At 36.6% G+C, this 17,355-nt stretch overlaps 1 pseudogene; it reads left to right on the plus strand.

Annotated features, from left to right (window-relative positions):
• LOC108710279 overlaps positions 1-17,355 on the plus strand; it is a 19,315-nt pseudogene continuing 1,960 nt past the window's right edge.

Consider the following 17,355-nt stretch of genomic DNA (forward strand, 5'->3'; position numbering starts at 1 on the left):
ATGCAAGTGAATAAAAATCAGATCTGTTTACATTTGTCATAGACCACAATGCTTCAAGAGATAGAGCGATATATGAAACAAGCCATCGTGGATAAAGTTTCCAGTGTTTCCAGCTCTGCACTGGTATCTTCCTTGGTATGTAAAGCAAAGATCTTTGCTAGCTGCTATATCTTTTGGCAAATAAGAATAATATGTTTACAGGCTAGAGCAGTGAAATTATAGACAATTTGTACAGGCTGAAAATTGTTGATGGTTATTTGTTTATTTTTAATTCCAGCATTTGACAAAAATCAGCTATGATGTAGTAAAACGCTGGATTAATAAGGCTCAAGAAGCAGCATCTAGTGATAACATTATGGTACAATTAGGTTTACTGACTAAACATGACTTGTTTCAGTCACTTGTATTTTTTATTACTAACAAAGTCGGGAATATTGCAAACGAGCTCATCTTTAACTTGGACTCTTGGATGGGCTGTAAATAAACACTGTTGAACTGTGAATATAACAGCCATTTCTTTCTTTATTTGATTTTTACACCAATGATATGACACACAGCTGTATATGTTATGGCGTGATATGACAACATCATTATGTATACTATTGATTTTGATAAAGTTTATTGGAGGCTGGAGTAGATAAAGACACCAGAGATCTCATTTTGCATTTTACTACATATCTGCAAACTAATTACAGTGTTCTCAGAAACTGTTCCGAGGTTCCAGGGAACTAGATGTTATGAGCCTCAAGTTAAAGCAGTAGTTACTAAGGAAATATGGGGAGCATAGATCTTTACTAAACAGTATCTCTAATGCTGAAATATGGCTAAATGGCTTTCTACTGGCTTACACAGTATCATGCCCTGGGACTCCTCTACAACCTAAGGAAGAATGATCGCCTAGCGGTCTCCAAGATGCTAAACAAATTGACTAAATCTGGTGTGAAATCCCCATTTTCTTACTGCATGCTAATCCGCATAGCTAGCCGGCTGCTAGAAGAAGGGTAAGCTAACTTTCTGAGAATTCTTATGTTAAAACTTTTGCTTGTATGTGACTTGTTTTAAATATTTTTCCAGTTTTGCAAATAAGATGATCTTTCCATTATTTCTCAAAACAGTTTTTGATTTTTTTGAACTGCATATTTGTTACATTTTGAGCAATGGCACCCAGGTGAGTTACAGGCTATTTCAATTCTGCAATTTTCTGCCCAGAAATGTGGCCCCAAAGAACCCAAAACATCCTCTGCCGAAGGCTAACCATGAAATCACTTGATGCTCATGTCAGTGCCACGCAGTAATTGCCTGTAAATATGTCTGTACTCTTTGTCAGGCAACTATTGCCACCAACATGCACTGGCACAAGTACTTGTCAATAGATTTCAATATAAATAATAAAAGGTTGCTGTTTTGGGTTATTTTTAGGCTACTTAAAATGCATCATTCCTACAGTATTTATGGTTCGTTAGATCAATGGGACAGCGACCCCCAAGCAGCATCTCAGAATTTTTCAGTACTCTCATGGGATGCCAGAGGCTTTAATCCTAGAATTAGGGGTAAACTCCACAGACAATTTTACCTGCGATACCTTTTGTTCGAACACGATGAGACAACTCACAGGCGTCACGTCGGATGCGCCGAATCTAATGTAAGTAATACAGATGTCGCACATAGAATCGGATTGCATCTGACACGACTGTCGAATTAAGATGCAACATGCAGCGGTCGCATCCGACAGTCGTGTCGGATGCAATCAGCTTCTACGTGCGACATTTTTATTACTTACATTAGATTCGGCGCATCCAACGTGATGCCCGCGATTAGTCTCATTGCGTTAGAACAGAAGGTATCGCAGGTAAAATTGCCTGTGGAGTTCTACCCTTGAGCGCTATGTAATTATGGATCGGGTGCAGACATCATATTGCTTCAAGAGACTCATTTACTTGGCCAGATGGTATTGGCTCTACAGAGGAATTGGGTCTTCACACCTATCATTCAAAATATTCCACCTGTTTAAGATGTGTGGCAAACCAGGTGCAGAAAACTCGTAACTGTAAGCCTGGGAAATCGATCTTTGGTCAATAAGTTAGATATTTTTAAACCTGAAAGCCCAAATAGATGGTACAGCCTATTTGTTTATAAATGTTTTAAATATTATACACAGTCTCATAGTTTGGGCAAAGTCTAACCTTATCATTGGGGGATTTTAATATAGTGCCAGACCAGGAAAAGGTCAGACTGACTCCCATGCTTTTGCACACAGAGTTGAGGTGCCGAGCTTGGTGAAGCCTGGTGCTGGAAACACTTTAGTAGAATGCATGCATGAATATTTCCATTGGTAAAAAACAAAAAGAATAGTCTGCAACTGCTGCTGCTTGGTCTCTAACTCTTTTTTAAAGCTTTGCCTAAAAGTTGCTTTAGCTCTTCTTGTGTGCACTGTATTTTTAGTTTAGTTTGTTTTTCATTTCGGCAGGCATAGCAGCCCTCTGTTCGATTATTGAGAGCTGTCTTCAAAACAAACACGAAATTGTAATTTATGAAGCTGCCTCAGCCATTATCCACCTTCCTAACTGCACAGCAAGAGAGCTGGCCCCTGCTGTATCAGGTAAAAGAGCTGCTGTGTTGCAGTGAAATCCATTGATAATTGACTTTTCATCACACAGTGTTTATTGGAAAAATGTGAATAGTGCTTTTCAAATTACAGGCAAGAAATATTGTATCATCAGCAGTATATCTATGAAGAGTTTCATTTATCCAGGTCATGATATACAGTATGTAGTAAAATTAAGTCTAAAGCAACTGGACTTTCTGAGTTTTGAAGAAAATTAATAAAGTCCAGTTGCTTTAGACTTCATTCTACTAGATATTGTATTATCAGCAGGCTGAAGACTTCCCTAAAGATCAAATAGCAGTAAAAATATGCAGTTTAGATATTACAGAAGAAAAATCTATTCGTAATATTGATATACATTTGAAGGTTTATTAAGTGAAATCAATTTGTATAATGATGACTTTTCTTTTCAGTCCTGCAGCTCTTCTGTAGTTCACCCAAACCTGCCCTGAGGTATGCGGCAGTAAGAACACTTAACAAGGTACATTTTTTAATGGGCTTACTTACGTTCATTTCTTGGCATGCTTCTGTTTTTTTTTCATTGTTATAAGTAAACTCCGTTATTTTAGCGTCATAGAGCCATTTGGCATTTAAATTACTAATGAAACATCCATCTGCAGTTACTGCATGTAACTTGGACCTAGAAAATTTGATCACAGATTCCAACCGCAGCATTGCCACATTAGCCATCACAACTCTGCTGAAAACTGGCAGCGAAAGCAGCGTTGATCGTCTCATGAAACAAATCTCCACCTTTGTCTCTGAGATCTCAGATGAGTTTAAAGTAAGGCTGTTTTGAACACTGACATTTTGACCATAAAATACCTCAAAAAAAGTAATTAAAAATATTTATGCATATAGTAATTGTATTCATTTAGAAAATATGGCCATTTTTTAAATTGACAAAATTTGAAGTCTCCAGAAAAATTTTAAAAGTTTTAAATCTGTCCTAGTATAGAGTGTTAAAATTATAACAACACCTTCTGTGCATAACTGCTCGGAATACTGTCTTTTATAGCTGAGCAAGTTCTGCAGAAACAGCACTTTATATTTGTTAGATTTTGGAATGTTGTACCAACAATAAACTTAAACTTAAAGGGATACTGTCATGGGGAAAAAACATTTTTTCAAAATGAATCCGTTAATAGTGCTGCTCCAGCAGAATTCTGCACTGAAATCCATGACTTGGGGCAGCTGGGAAATTGACAATATGTCTAGCCCCATGTCAGATTTCAAAATTGAATATAAAAAAATCTGTTTAGAAATGGATTTCAGTGCAGAATTCTGCTGGAGCAGCACTATTAACTGATTAATTTTGAATAAAATGTTTTTTCCCATGATAGTATCCCTTTAATGATTATACTATATACTTGCAGGTGGTAGTTGTACAAGCAATCAGTGCCTTATGTCAGAAGTACCCACGCAAGCACAGCGTAATGATGACATTCCTTTCCAACATGCTCAGGGACGATGTAAGTATATACTTGTAGTTTGCGAATCTGTCTTGGAGCTACACATGTTTTTTAATCTTAATTTTTTTTCATTGTAGTCCATTTGCTTTTGGATGAGTATGGAATTTATTTTCTCAACTTGAGTCTAAATAAAAAAAACACCTAGTCAGGATTTTTTTTAATCTTCCTTATAATCAGTATTTATAGAAGCCTAAGTAAGGTTAACCTAGAATGAATGTTGTCTGTTTATATCTGCATATACATTTATAAACAATAGACACATTTGCATATGGGCAGTAACCCATGGCAATCAAATATTTGCTTTCATTGTTTAATCTGCAGCTGGCAGAAAAAAAGACAGTTAATGCCCATAGGCAAATTTGCCCAGTCTTTATAAATGTGACTTTTAGCGTAATGGCATATTGTGTGCTTTTGAGCTGACAACTATCACCTGATGTGCTGGAACTTCTATTTCAAAGCCTAAGGGGAAGGGCAGTTTCCCAAAGCCTTTTTGGGTTACTTAAAGAAATACTGCTTGAAGTACCTGAAGTCCCCATATGCCATTTCCCTGATCTGTCACATTGATGCTAACAAATTGATGGTATGTATGTTATAGTGATTCAGAAATGTTAATATGCATTACAAACATATTACATACATTATGTGATTTAATTATTGTATATTTGCAACATCCCTTCTTTTCATTTCTAATGACTGATATTGGAATTCTCTGTCCCAACATAAGGTGTTGGAGGCATATTTATTTATTTTCAAGGTTGAGAAAAGAAACGCAAGCGCCAAAAAAAGAAAAAAACTGTTTACAATTTTGTGTGAATTTTCTCAGACACTACATTACTTAAAGGGTAAATATTGCGAAAATAAAATTTTTATATAACCTTCAGCATACTGATATAAGAAACTTTCTAAATATGATAAATTAAAAATTCTGCATCATTTCTGAAATAATCAAGTTTATTTTCACTATCCCTCTCTCAGCATCTGTTTTTCTTCATACTTCATGCAGGAGTTGGGTATCAAATTGTCATTGACATTTCCAGCACAAACAATATGAAACAAAATAACTGACTGGCACAAACCCTGCATGTAGGGCAACAAGATTTCAGGGTTTTTTAAAGAATGAGCTCTAATGCATCTTCTAGGCAAAACAAGCCCCCCAACTCCTCAAAGGCTGTATTAGACTTAAATATTATTCAAAATCAGACTCCCAACTCCTGCATGAAGAGAGAATGAAGAGAAACAAAGCTGAAAGGAGAAGAGTAACTTAATAATTTCAGAAACAGGTCAGAATATCTATTTATAACATTTCTTATTTTAGTATGATGAAGAATATATTAAATTTTCATTTTCTCCATAGTTCATCTTTAAAAGAACATAACAAAATATTTCTCAGAAAACAAAAGTTGCACACCAGCGAGAATCACACTGTTCCATTCATTTTCAATGAGGGTAAAAATCCTGAATGTTTTATTGAACTGGGAAAATAAATATCCAAATAAAGATGTTGTTCTCTAGTATATTCATTGTTTTCTTGAATCGTGCAAAAAAACTAAAACAACGAACTCTGGCCCCTACTATGTATATTGCCCCTGTGTGGCAAATTCAGTGATATCAATGGACAATCAGTGATAAATGCACAGATCAGAGCATCACTTAGCTAAATCACTGGAGGCCTGGCAAACTGATAATTGAATGCCATCATTTGCTGACCTGGATTTTCAGCCCAGTCAATTATATTTCTAAAAGGATTTGACACTGTATACAATGTGGGATCTGTTTTGAATGTTTGATCCTCTCTGACCGGTTTAGAAACTAAAAATGGGATCCTCTTTCTGCTACACCCAGCATGCGTTGTCCTCTACTGGTTTTTTTTTTTTTTTTTACATTTTATTGTGGATTCAAATGGGGAATCAAGAAGGATTCATGGCATTTTTTTCCTGCAATTTAACAGTACTTTTCTGACTGTCAGGGAAATGTTACTGAATTGAATTGTTAATATTTATCAAAGCATATGTGCCAATTCATCTGAATGTGTCCCAGTGCTGTTCCATGTTGGGACAATTGTCTGAATTGTTACTCTCCATCTGCATGTACATGGGCAAACCAGGCACAGTAATGGGCCTGATTAAAGAGATACTGACACCAGAAATTACACTCTTTTTTACATCTATCATAATATTGGCTTTGAAAGCTACTTATAACTTTGCCATAAAGTATTTGCACAAAGCTTTTACATTACCTGTCTGATGCCCCATGTTCCTGTATGAGGGGCTGCCATATTTGTGCAGCAAGAGTCCATTAGTATTAGAAACCAGGACAGTCAGGTTGGCAAAACAGTCAAGTTTAGAAACATCAACTAACAATAACTTACGAAAACAAACAAAGCAGCAAAAAACGATCAACATTACCTACAGGTAACTTTTAGGGGCCAATTCATTAACTTCGAGTGAAGGATTCGAAGTAAAAAAACTTCGCATTTCGAAGTGTTTTTTTGGCTACTTCGACCATCGAATGGGCTACTTCGACCTTCGGCTATGACTTTGACTTCGAATCGAAAGATTCGAACTAAAAATTGTTCGACTATTCGACCATTCGATAGTCGAAGTACTGTCTCTTTAAGAAAAAACTTCGACCCCCTAGTTCGCCACCTAAAAGCTACCGAACCCAATGTTAGCCTATGGGGAAGGTCCCCATAGGCTTGGCTACGTTTTTTTGGTCGAAGGATGATCCTTCGATCGTTGGATTGAAATCCTTCGAATCGTTCGATTCGAAGGATTTAATTGAAGAATTGAACGATTATTCCTTCGATCATACGATCGCAGTACAAAATCCTTCGACTTCGATATTCGAAGTCGAAGGATTTTCATTCCCAGTCGAATATCGAGGGTTTATTAACCCTCGATATTCAACCCTTGATGAATTTGCCCCATAATGTACATTCATATTTTAAAAATAGTTTTTTAGTGTCATTCACAAATGACTCATTAGTGTTCGCATCTTGCAGCAAAAGGCATAAATTGGCACAAATTATTTTTTCTTGTTTATCTGTACATGATTTGGGGTGTTAGTTGCCAGCCATAGATTTTCTTGCCAGTACGTCATATTGCCAATAGAACTAACCATATTAGTTCTCTTATTTAAGAATCAATAAATGGATTAAAGAAAATTAATTTTCTGGTTAACTGTAGGTAATGCAAAGCAATTTTGAAAGTATTTTCATCACTTGAATATTAATGGAAATAGATTTCTGTGCCATCCAAACAGCCTTCACCTGCAGATATTGCATTAAAGGGAATTACTATGAGGACACAATCGGGGGAATGTAATAAAAGTCGCTAATGGAAAAACTATTCGCAATGCGAAAAGTTATGCCTTTGCGCGAACAAATTTTGCTTTGTGCGAATTTAATATAGCTTTTGCGAGCCCGGAAACTGTTTAGCGACCACTTCCGACAGTGAAAGACCGTTTGCGAATTTTATAGTTTGCGCCAATGCGCAGTCAATGTAATAAAACTTCTTACTGAAAAAGGCGTTATGTTTGCTCCAAAAGATTACAACACCTTCAAGCACTTCTTATGAGTGCGCAATTAAAATTCGCAATGCTCAATTAAAATTCGCAATGCGCAATTAAAATTCGCAATGCAGTAACAGTTTAAGGAACAATATTACATAGCGAGATGTGTATTTTTAGTCTTATTGGTGCGAATTGTTTTTCTCTTTGCGACTTTTATTACATTCCCCTGAATATGTTCTACTTCTGTTTTTTGTGCTTACCTCTACTCTGGTTGCTCTGCCTGAATGATTTCCACTTGCACCTAGCTCAGAATGCAGTCTTATGTATGCTGAACTATACACTCTTATATGCAGGGAGGTTTTGAATACAAACGTGCCATTGTGGACTGCATTATTAGCATTATAGAAGAGAACCAAGACAGCAAGGAATCTGGCCTTGCTCACCTCTGTGAATTTATTGAGGACTGTGAGCACACAGTTCTGGCTACCAAGATTCTGCATCTTTTGGGAAAGGAAGGGCCAAAAACACCCACACCCTCCAAGTACATTTGTTTCATCTTCAATAGGGTGGTGTTAGAGAATGAATATGTCAGAGCAGGTAAGAATAAATACTCAATCTCTCTCCCCCTCCATTTCACTACCCCTCTCTCTCTGTGTCACAGTACTGCACAGTACTGCTGCCATCACATTCTGCAAGTAGAAGAACCAACATTATTGGCTGTCCTAGTGCAAATTTGCCCATTTTTCACAAATGAGCCCCTTCAATTATTGATATACAGTTATGGAAACTGTTATCCAGAATGCTCGACACCTGGGCCTTTCTGGATAATGGATCTTTCTGTAATTTGGATCTTCATACCTTAAGTCTACTAGAAAATCATGTAAATATTAAATAAACCCAATAGGCTGTTTTTCCCCAATGAGGATTAATTATATTTTAGTTTGGATCAAGTACAAAGTACTGTTTTATTATTACAGAGAAAAAGAGAATAATTTTTAAAAAATTGGATTCTTTGGATAAAATGAAGTCTATGGGAGGTTGCCTTTCCATAATTCAGTGCTATCTGGATAACGGGTTTCCAGATAACTGATCCCATACCTGTAGTAAATATAATTAAATAGTAGATATAGTAAACTAAAACTATTTATCGAGATGTTGCAAAGTTGTAACTCTCAAAGTTCTTCCCCTACTTTATTTGAGGTGGGGTTGGAGGGAATTTTAATCTTCAACATCTGGATTGCTGAAGGTTGCCAGCCCCTCCTTTAATCTTTTGAAGACTGAGGCACTTGTTTTCATGTTCAGCTTTTGCTCAAGATTAAAAGATTTTGTGCCCAGGGTGCCACAACATTTAGGTGCAGATTTATCAAAGGTCGAAGTTAAAAAAACTTCGAACTTCGAATTCAAATAAACCAACAGAATGGAGGTTGAAGATTTTCGGGGTCTAAGTGGCCCGAATTTGACCTACTTCGAATTGTACGATTCAAAGTAGCACTGCTTTGATTCAAAGTTTTTTAACTTCGACCTTCGATCTCCCAAACTCCCCCAATTGCCTCCATACAGGTTCTAGGAGGTCCCCCATAGGCTAAAACAGCACTTCGGCAGCTTTTAGGTGGCGAATGTTCGAAGTTTTAAAGAGACAGTACTTCAAAAAAATTCGACCTTCGAATTTTGATGTTTTTTCAACTTTGAATCGAAGTACGACTATTCCCTAGTCGAAGTACTCAAAAAAATAGCTCGAAATTCGAAGTTTTTCACTTCGAAACTTCACCTCGACCTTTAATAAATCTGCCCCTAAGTTTTGTCTCCTCCATACTTTACATTAATATGGTGCATGCTGGCTCTTAGGGGGTGATTTATCAACGCTCAAATTTACATTTTTACAACAATACAAAACTTAAATGTTTGAATTCAGTTGTAAAACATTGGCATCTTAAAACTTGTGGATTTCTGTAGAAGTCAATGGGAGTTGTCCATAATTTAGTGATTTTCTTTTTTTTTCCATTCAAGTTTTTCAAATGTTTTTGAGAGCTTGTATACCCATTGAATGATGGGAAGAATACAAATTTGACGCATTTAGCATTCAAATTTGTTAATAAATAATCAAACATTCGAGTTTGAATTGAAAAAAAACCTCTAAAATTCAAATTTTGATCAATAGACCCGGCTTAAGTATCTTTGCTAATAAAAGATTCTTGGTTTTATTTTCTTTCTTTCCTTGTAGCTGCGGTTAGTGCTTTGGCTAAATTCGGTGCTCAGAATGAATCTCTTCTACCAAGTGTTTTGGTACTTCTTCAAAGGTAACGCATGTTGGCACATTTTATAGGCTAGCATTGTGAAATTATTTATACTATAAGACAACTTGTAGTGGGCTGTTATCAAATATACTCCATGCTTAGAACATGTCAAGGAAAGATATCCAGTGAACCAATGAGCAGGCTGTGACACTAAGGATAACACTGGATCTGGATGGCTATATCCATACTCTATTCTGTTATTTAAAAAATTGATTCCCTAGCTCCTTCCAACAATCACTGTGTATGCACCAAGTACATTGTTGCAATGGTTTATTAATATGTACCGGTACCTTCATGTACAGTTCTCTGCCTGCCTATAATAGGGCAAAAAGGCAGCATTCACTGTGCACAACATTCCATGCTCACTGTCCTCTGCTAGCTTGACTTCAGTTAAATTGATGGCCGCGGAGTTTAATCTGAAAGTCAAGCTAACAGAGGACAGGGAACATGTACAAAGATCTGTGCACATTGATATTAGCCTATTTTAGGGTGGCAGAGGAGTTCTTAATGAAGAGCTATTGTGGAAAGGGCTAGGCATGCATTTTTAAACATCAATTACTAGTTTTTCTGTGGGTTTTGAAATATAAAAAGGAAAAAATAATACTCATGATGTGATTATTGCTCTCTCTGTTTTTTAATAGCCATAGGTCCCTCTAGGAATATGCCTAAACTCTGTATTCTATAGACAATATTATAAGCTTGTGTTCACTGAAATGTCCCATAACACACAGCTAGCCAGGATCTTTATTTCACATTTAAGCACATTTTGCGAAATACTATCATTGTATCAGTCTGCCTACCAAACAGGTGCATGATGGACAGTGATGATGAGGTGCGAGACAGAGCAACATTTTATTTCAATGTGTTAAACCCACACCAGCTATCACTTAATGCTGCCTACATTTTCAATGGTCAGTAGCAAAGTAAAGAAAGATATCATTTGCATTTTCAGAATTTATGTTGCATTTGTAATCATTTTTGTATATTATTTATATTCTGGCATTTTTATAGCGGCAACACATGTGCAGTGTGTTATAGGTTATTCACTTCATTTTGTGATCTTATTACACATGCTTTTTCCCCAACCTATCAAAAGCTTCATGATATTCTAGTTTACAGTGCTTTGTGGCCAGTCTTCACTAGTGAATCTGATTTAACTATTAAAAACATTTAAAGGGGGGACCATTATGAACTTGAAAATTGGACATGAACTGCATCTGATGGAACTAAGGAACTTTATAATTACAATCATTTAAAAAGTCTGCCCTGTTTGTGAAATAATCATATTACTTTTCATTATCCCCAACTTTTCAACCTTTAATTCATCTTTAGGCAGGAGACAACAGGTTAAAGACAACATTGGTAGAAAATGTATCAGGGCAATGTACAGGTATCAGTTTATTTACCTTATAGGCACCCAAGGGCTGACCCTTAAAGCTGCCGCACTAGACAAGGGCCCTCAGGTGCCTATATGGTAAATATGGCCCTGCACCTGACACTGCTGCATGTAGAGAGACAGTATGCTCAGAGGGGATAGCAAATATTAACTTGCTTACTTCATAAATGGTAGAGAATTTTTAACTGATTATATAAACTTTTTTTTTTGCTTCAGTATTATGCTTATATTTTAATTTTTCTTTCTAAATTACACATTGTATCCACATCCAGTTCTTACGTTTCTGGCATGTACAATGTGCCATACATTTCTTACAGGTCTTACAGTTTCTGTCTTTGGGATGGAGAAAGCCTTACACCAGTATACATTAAAATCCTTCAGAGAAACCCTTTGACTTGAAGACTGTTCCTCTCGTCACAGTCCCCTTTTTGGAACAGAAAACTGGTATAGAAAACCATAAATTTTGGCACATAATGTCTGCAGTCATGCTAAAAGCTTTGTTTAAATGACAATACAGTGCTTAAGTTGTCCATAATTGCTCAGATTTGGTTGGAGAGTTTGGCTGATTTCAACTGCCCAAAATTCTAGCTCAGGAATCAGTCAACAGATGATTTGTCCAAACTGAAAATTTAATCTGCCAATGTAACACAATGACAGGTGCTTGGCACATAAGCAGATGAGCTGCAGCTCCTCTTTACTTCCTACATTTTAAACAGAACAATACAATGTGGCCCTCCAATTCTTGCAACATTCATTTCTGGCACAGCTATGCTGATACTGTATATCAACCTTTACAGGTCCCTGTCATCATCCAGTTGATCAGTAAAAATACACTTTTTTTATTTTGATTTTCTATAATCCTGGGAAGCTTTGTTTACTTAGAAGAACCATGAACAATGAAATAGAGCTGCTTAGGATTTAATAGACCAATATTTGCTTTGAGAAGCATCACCCCTAGGTTAAATTTAGTGATTTAACAGATGTGGCAGAATAACTGATTTTTTTATGTATTTTTTGAACCATCATTATTTTAATTATCAGATCTCGCTCCTATGGCTACGAAACAGCCTGAGAAAGCACTACCTGTCTGACAAGACATCTTCCAAGGTGAGATTCAATAGGGGTGTTTGGAGATGTTGTACCAGAAATGCATGTGATGTCTTTTGAGATCCTATTCAGTGTTACACAATTGTAATAATCTGGAACATGTTTGAAATGTTCTGGAATCGTGCTGTTATCTGGGTGCACCCTAGTTTTTAAGAATATTTTTCTAAATCATCCGTTCGAAAGCTTTCATTTTCCTGGTAATGTGTGCGCACCCCCCCCCCCCCCAGGACAATCCCCCTATATTTATTATACATATATTGGCATCAGTAACATGGCGGCACAAAGTATAAATATGTTTCTAGCATTCCTTCCTAAAGCCTAGGGTAACTTAAATTATAAAACTGGAAATAGGTACTTTACTGCAAATATCAGATCATTAAGGATATCTGGAAAGGGAGCACTGCTCCAGAATTCTTCACTCACCATTCTAAATACAAACGCAATTACCCATCTTTTTCAGAACAATTGGCTGTCATTCCGGAATTTTAGAACCTAGGACCCTTGTTTAAGTCTTCTGAACCTGTGCAGCTTACTGAGGCAGAGACTGAATATTTTGTAAGATGTATCAAGCATGTATTTCCAAATCATATTGTGTTCCAGGTAGGTCAGTTCTTTACTTAACCAATTAAAACACAAAGCAGCCAGTTTTTTTCTCACCATGTTTCAAAGAAATTACAGACATTTGTCATGTTGAATAATTCAGTAAGAGATTACAGACATTTGTCATCCTATAAAATAAAGTTGAAGTGTCTCTGCGTCCAGTCCCTGTGTCCGTGGGATTGCGCTACTGCGCATGTGCCCCACGGACCGTCTCTGGCGAATTCGTCCAGTCCCTGTGTCCATCTGTTTTTATAAATGTTTGACTACATATGTTCTAGCGCCTGTTAATTTAACGGGCTTAATGTCTAGTGTTGAATAATTCAGTAAGAGGCTAAATAGTATATAAAGTATATAGGAGGAACCAAACCGTATTGTAGTAGAGCAGGCACTCAAAGAACAATCTTACAAACAAACATATAAAAAGGAGCGTTTGTAAGTAGGTGATTTGGTTTGTGTGTAAATATGTGTACAGTAAATGTTTGAATGATTGAAAATGTTAAATGATTGTTTAAGTGCGCAGCATCACCATAAGATGGCAGTAGTGTCAAGGCTATGGTTCAGAAAGTTCCATGCTGGACAGCAGTGGGTAAGACACATGTATAGGATTTGGAGTAGCACATGAGAGGGGAATGTTACAGTGATGCTCAAGACTAAAGGTATTTAAGAGGGAACACACCCTAGGGTTGAGGAAAACACACACTTGGAAAATAGACCGCATCAGGGATAAGAAAGGTTAAGTACTAGCAGTGCCGGTCCTACTCGGCCGGGCGCCCTAGGCAACCCGGCTAATACTTCGCCCCCGCCGCTTGCGCATGCGCAGAAGGCAATGACACGCGAGTGCGCATGCGCATGCGTAAACTACGTAGAAGTGCGGCCACAGCTAATGAACATAGCGATCCGAGCACGTTTTTTTCGAGAGTGCCGGCATTCTTTAAGTATATATATTATATATATATTATATATATATAAGGATATTAGAAGTAACCTTGGCCTTCAGCCTCTTGCTTTTAAATTGTCATGGAACTCCTCTGTGACTTATAATATCCTTATATTTTACAATAGGGGTACTTTATCCACTATAAATATATTCCCAAATCCAAGGTGCACACCGTTGACTAGGTTTTTTGCCCGGGTGCCAACATAAAGGATATGTAGAACATAAAGCAGGATGCGGCACTCACAGGGACTTGATGCAAAAACAAAAAATCTTTATTGGACTCAACGTTTCAATCCCCCACAGGGATATTCGTCAGGAGCTGTTTTTCTCCTGACGAAGATCCCTGTGGGGGATCGAAAAGATTTTTTGTTTTTGCATCAAGTCCCTGCTTTATGTTCTATATATATATCTATATATACAGTAAATCTATATATATATATATATATTTATATATATATACATACATACACACACACAGGTATGGACCCGTTATCCAGAAAGTTCTGGATTACAGAATAGCTGCCTCCCATAAACTCCATTTTATCTAAATAATCCAAATTTAAAAAACCGATTTCCGTTTTCTCTGTAAGAACAAAACAACACCTTGTATTTGATCCCAACTAAGATATCGTCATTGAAAGCACAAGCAGCCCATGGGGTTTATTTAATTACATGATTTTCTAGCAGACTTAGGTATGAAGATCCAAATTATGGAAAGATCTGTTATCCAGAAAGCCCCAGGTCCTGAACATTCTGGATAACAGGTCCCATACCTGTATTTTTTATACATTTATATATATATATATATATATATATATATATATATATATATATATATATATTTTATTTATTTTTTTCACCATCAATAGTGAAATTAACCAAAGACATTTACTCACTCAAGAATGCATTTTTTTTTCTCTGGGGAACAATTGCTGTTTTACATATATTGTAGCTCTGAGAGGTTTTTTCTTTGTGCAACCTGTAATAAACTGGGAATTGTATATAATAAGCAAATGAGTGTGTACATTACTGGATAAAATAGTGTTGCATTTCTTCAATGTCCTGTACATTTAGTTACACAATGAAGTTTGTGGTCAGAGACTGTGACCCCCAGACTGGTGTTCCTGATGATGAAGGTTACAGTGATGAATACGTGTTATGTATTTGAATCTATATTACTGTCCTGTTTTTTTTTTCTAAATGGGGCACTGATGCATTTTGGATTTACTGAAAAATGGTATCTCTCCTGCTTGATCCCTCCTTTTGTCCTGAAAGATATTTAAGACAGCTTCTCTGCCAGTTTCTTATGGCAAGTTTCTGAGCATATGAGATGAGCTTATGATTCTCAGTTTTTTTGTCCTACAAGTTTCCTGCTGCCAAAATCTAAATACAAATTAGTAAAAAAAAACACCCCTGTAAATGTTATTGATATTTTAGTTGTATGCAGTTTTAAAAACTTTTGCTTACACAATGCCACAATAATTTCTATTTTGTTACTTTGTGCCATACAGTATTCTTAGTGGTGTAGAATAAGTAATGTCATTTAATTCCATATCAGCTTGAAGACCAAGACGTGACTCTGTCAGACCATATACAGAAAGTGCTGAAGCCAAATTTCGGGGTAGCATGGGAAGAAATGGGTGATACATACGAGAAAGAAGAAACATTTGCCCTTAATACAACAAAGACCCTTGAAGGTACGGTTTTTTTTTAATACAGAGACTTGTAATGATAATATGTCTTAAAGGAGAACTAAAGTCTTACTAAAGAAGTAGGCTAGAAATGTTGTTATTATGCTTTGTGCTTGTGCCTAAGGTAACCACAGCCCTTTAGCAGTAAAGATCTGTGTCTCCAAAGATGCCCCAGTAGCTCCTCATCTTCTTTTCTGCTGATTCACTGCACATGCTCTGTGCTGCTGTCACTTACTGAGCTTAGAGACTGACTCAAAATATACAGTACACATAGAATATAAATGTCACAATATAAGGCTGATTAGTAATTAATACAGATACAGGTAATTACTACATGGCAGCTCAGAAACCAGTGTAACTAACATCAGAATTTAATAATCAGCCCTGTAGCATCAGTTTATATTACAGGCCAACCTCATTTTCTGCTTGATAATTTGGGAAAACCCCTAAGCTTATCTTCTCAACAGCTGCTCAGAGCCCACTGAGCATGTGAGTGTCACAGACACTTTCCAAGGTGGTGACCCCCTGTGACAAGTTTGAAGTCCTGGATCATTGCTGCTATTGACAAGCTGAAACTTTAGGCTAGTGCAATAAGTTCACTATATAAAATATGGCATTTTTAGTCCTATTCATTTTTAGGGTTTAGTTCTCCCTTTAACCAAGAGTGACCAATAAATAGGTGGCATTTACTGGTCACCTGTTTAAAAGCAAACACCTTATTAGTTTCTACGGGTTACTGCACATGGGCAAATGTAGTGCTTTCTACTACACATGTAATTCTATTAAAGCAGCATATGCAAAAAAAAAAAAAAAAGCTTTATAGTGGTACCACTGTGACTGTGATGGAGATTTATACTTACTTATGATTTCTGATATACCAACTTGTTTTTTATTGTGCCTACTGCTTTTATTGTATTTTGTACTTGCAGAGAATGGAATGGAATTCTAGGCTGCCTCCAACTGCATTCTAAAACATTGAGCTGCAATATGCATTTTTGCTCCATCAACACTGATATACAAAGAGGTTATTTTGTGACTCCTATCCCCTTCATAGAATCATAGTAGCAGCATAAATTTACTTCTCACCGGCACAAGCAATAGCTCAGTTGTTAAAACTAGCCATTTATGGGGCATGGCACAGAAGAATGGAGCATCACTCAATACATTTCCTTGTAATTTCAGCATCCTGGTAATTTTTAGCGGCAGTCAATATATTGTTCCAGTGATCTACATTTGCCTTCTTGGCTTATGAAAGTGAAGGATTACCTGTCTGTGATTAACCTTAAGGATTTTATTTGATAAAAATAAATAAAGGGCATAACACACTTCAGCAATGAAAAGAAAATGTCTTGGTGTGAAATTTCTAGCCAGGCACTTGATCATTTGTAGGAAATGTATAATTAGTGTTTAGAATGATCTTTTGGTGATGTAGTAACAGGTTTCAACTTTGTGCCAGGGTTAGTATTTCCAAGATATATAAAACATTATCTATTGATATACATTGGGCTAGTGACCATAGTAAACTTAGAATGTCAACTCCTGTTCCTGTGTTTAATGCAGAGGCTGTTAACAACATTATCAAATTCCTGGGAATGCAGCCATGTGAGAGGTCTGACAAGGTGCCAGAAAATAAGAACTCGCACGTGCTTTACTTGTCAGGTAAGTGGCCCAGTTGTTATTCATTCGGACAGCACAAACTATTTTTGACAGTTATCTTGTGTTTTTTGCATGAGGTTAAAAGGC

This window comes from Xenopus laevis, chromosome 3L (assembly GCF_017654675.1).
Source record: "Xenopus laevis strain J_2021 chromosome 3L, Xenopus_laevis_v10.1, whole genome shotgun sequence".
Taxonomy (NCBI): Eukaryota; Metazoa; Chordata; class Amphibia; order Anura; family Pipidae; genus Xenopus; species Xenopus laevis.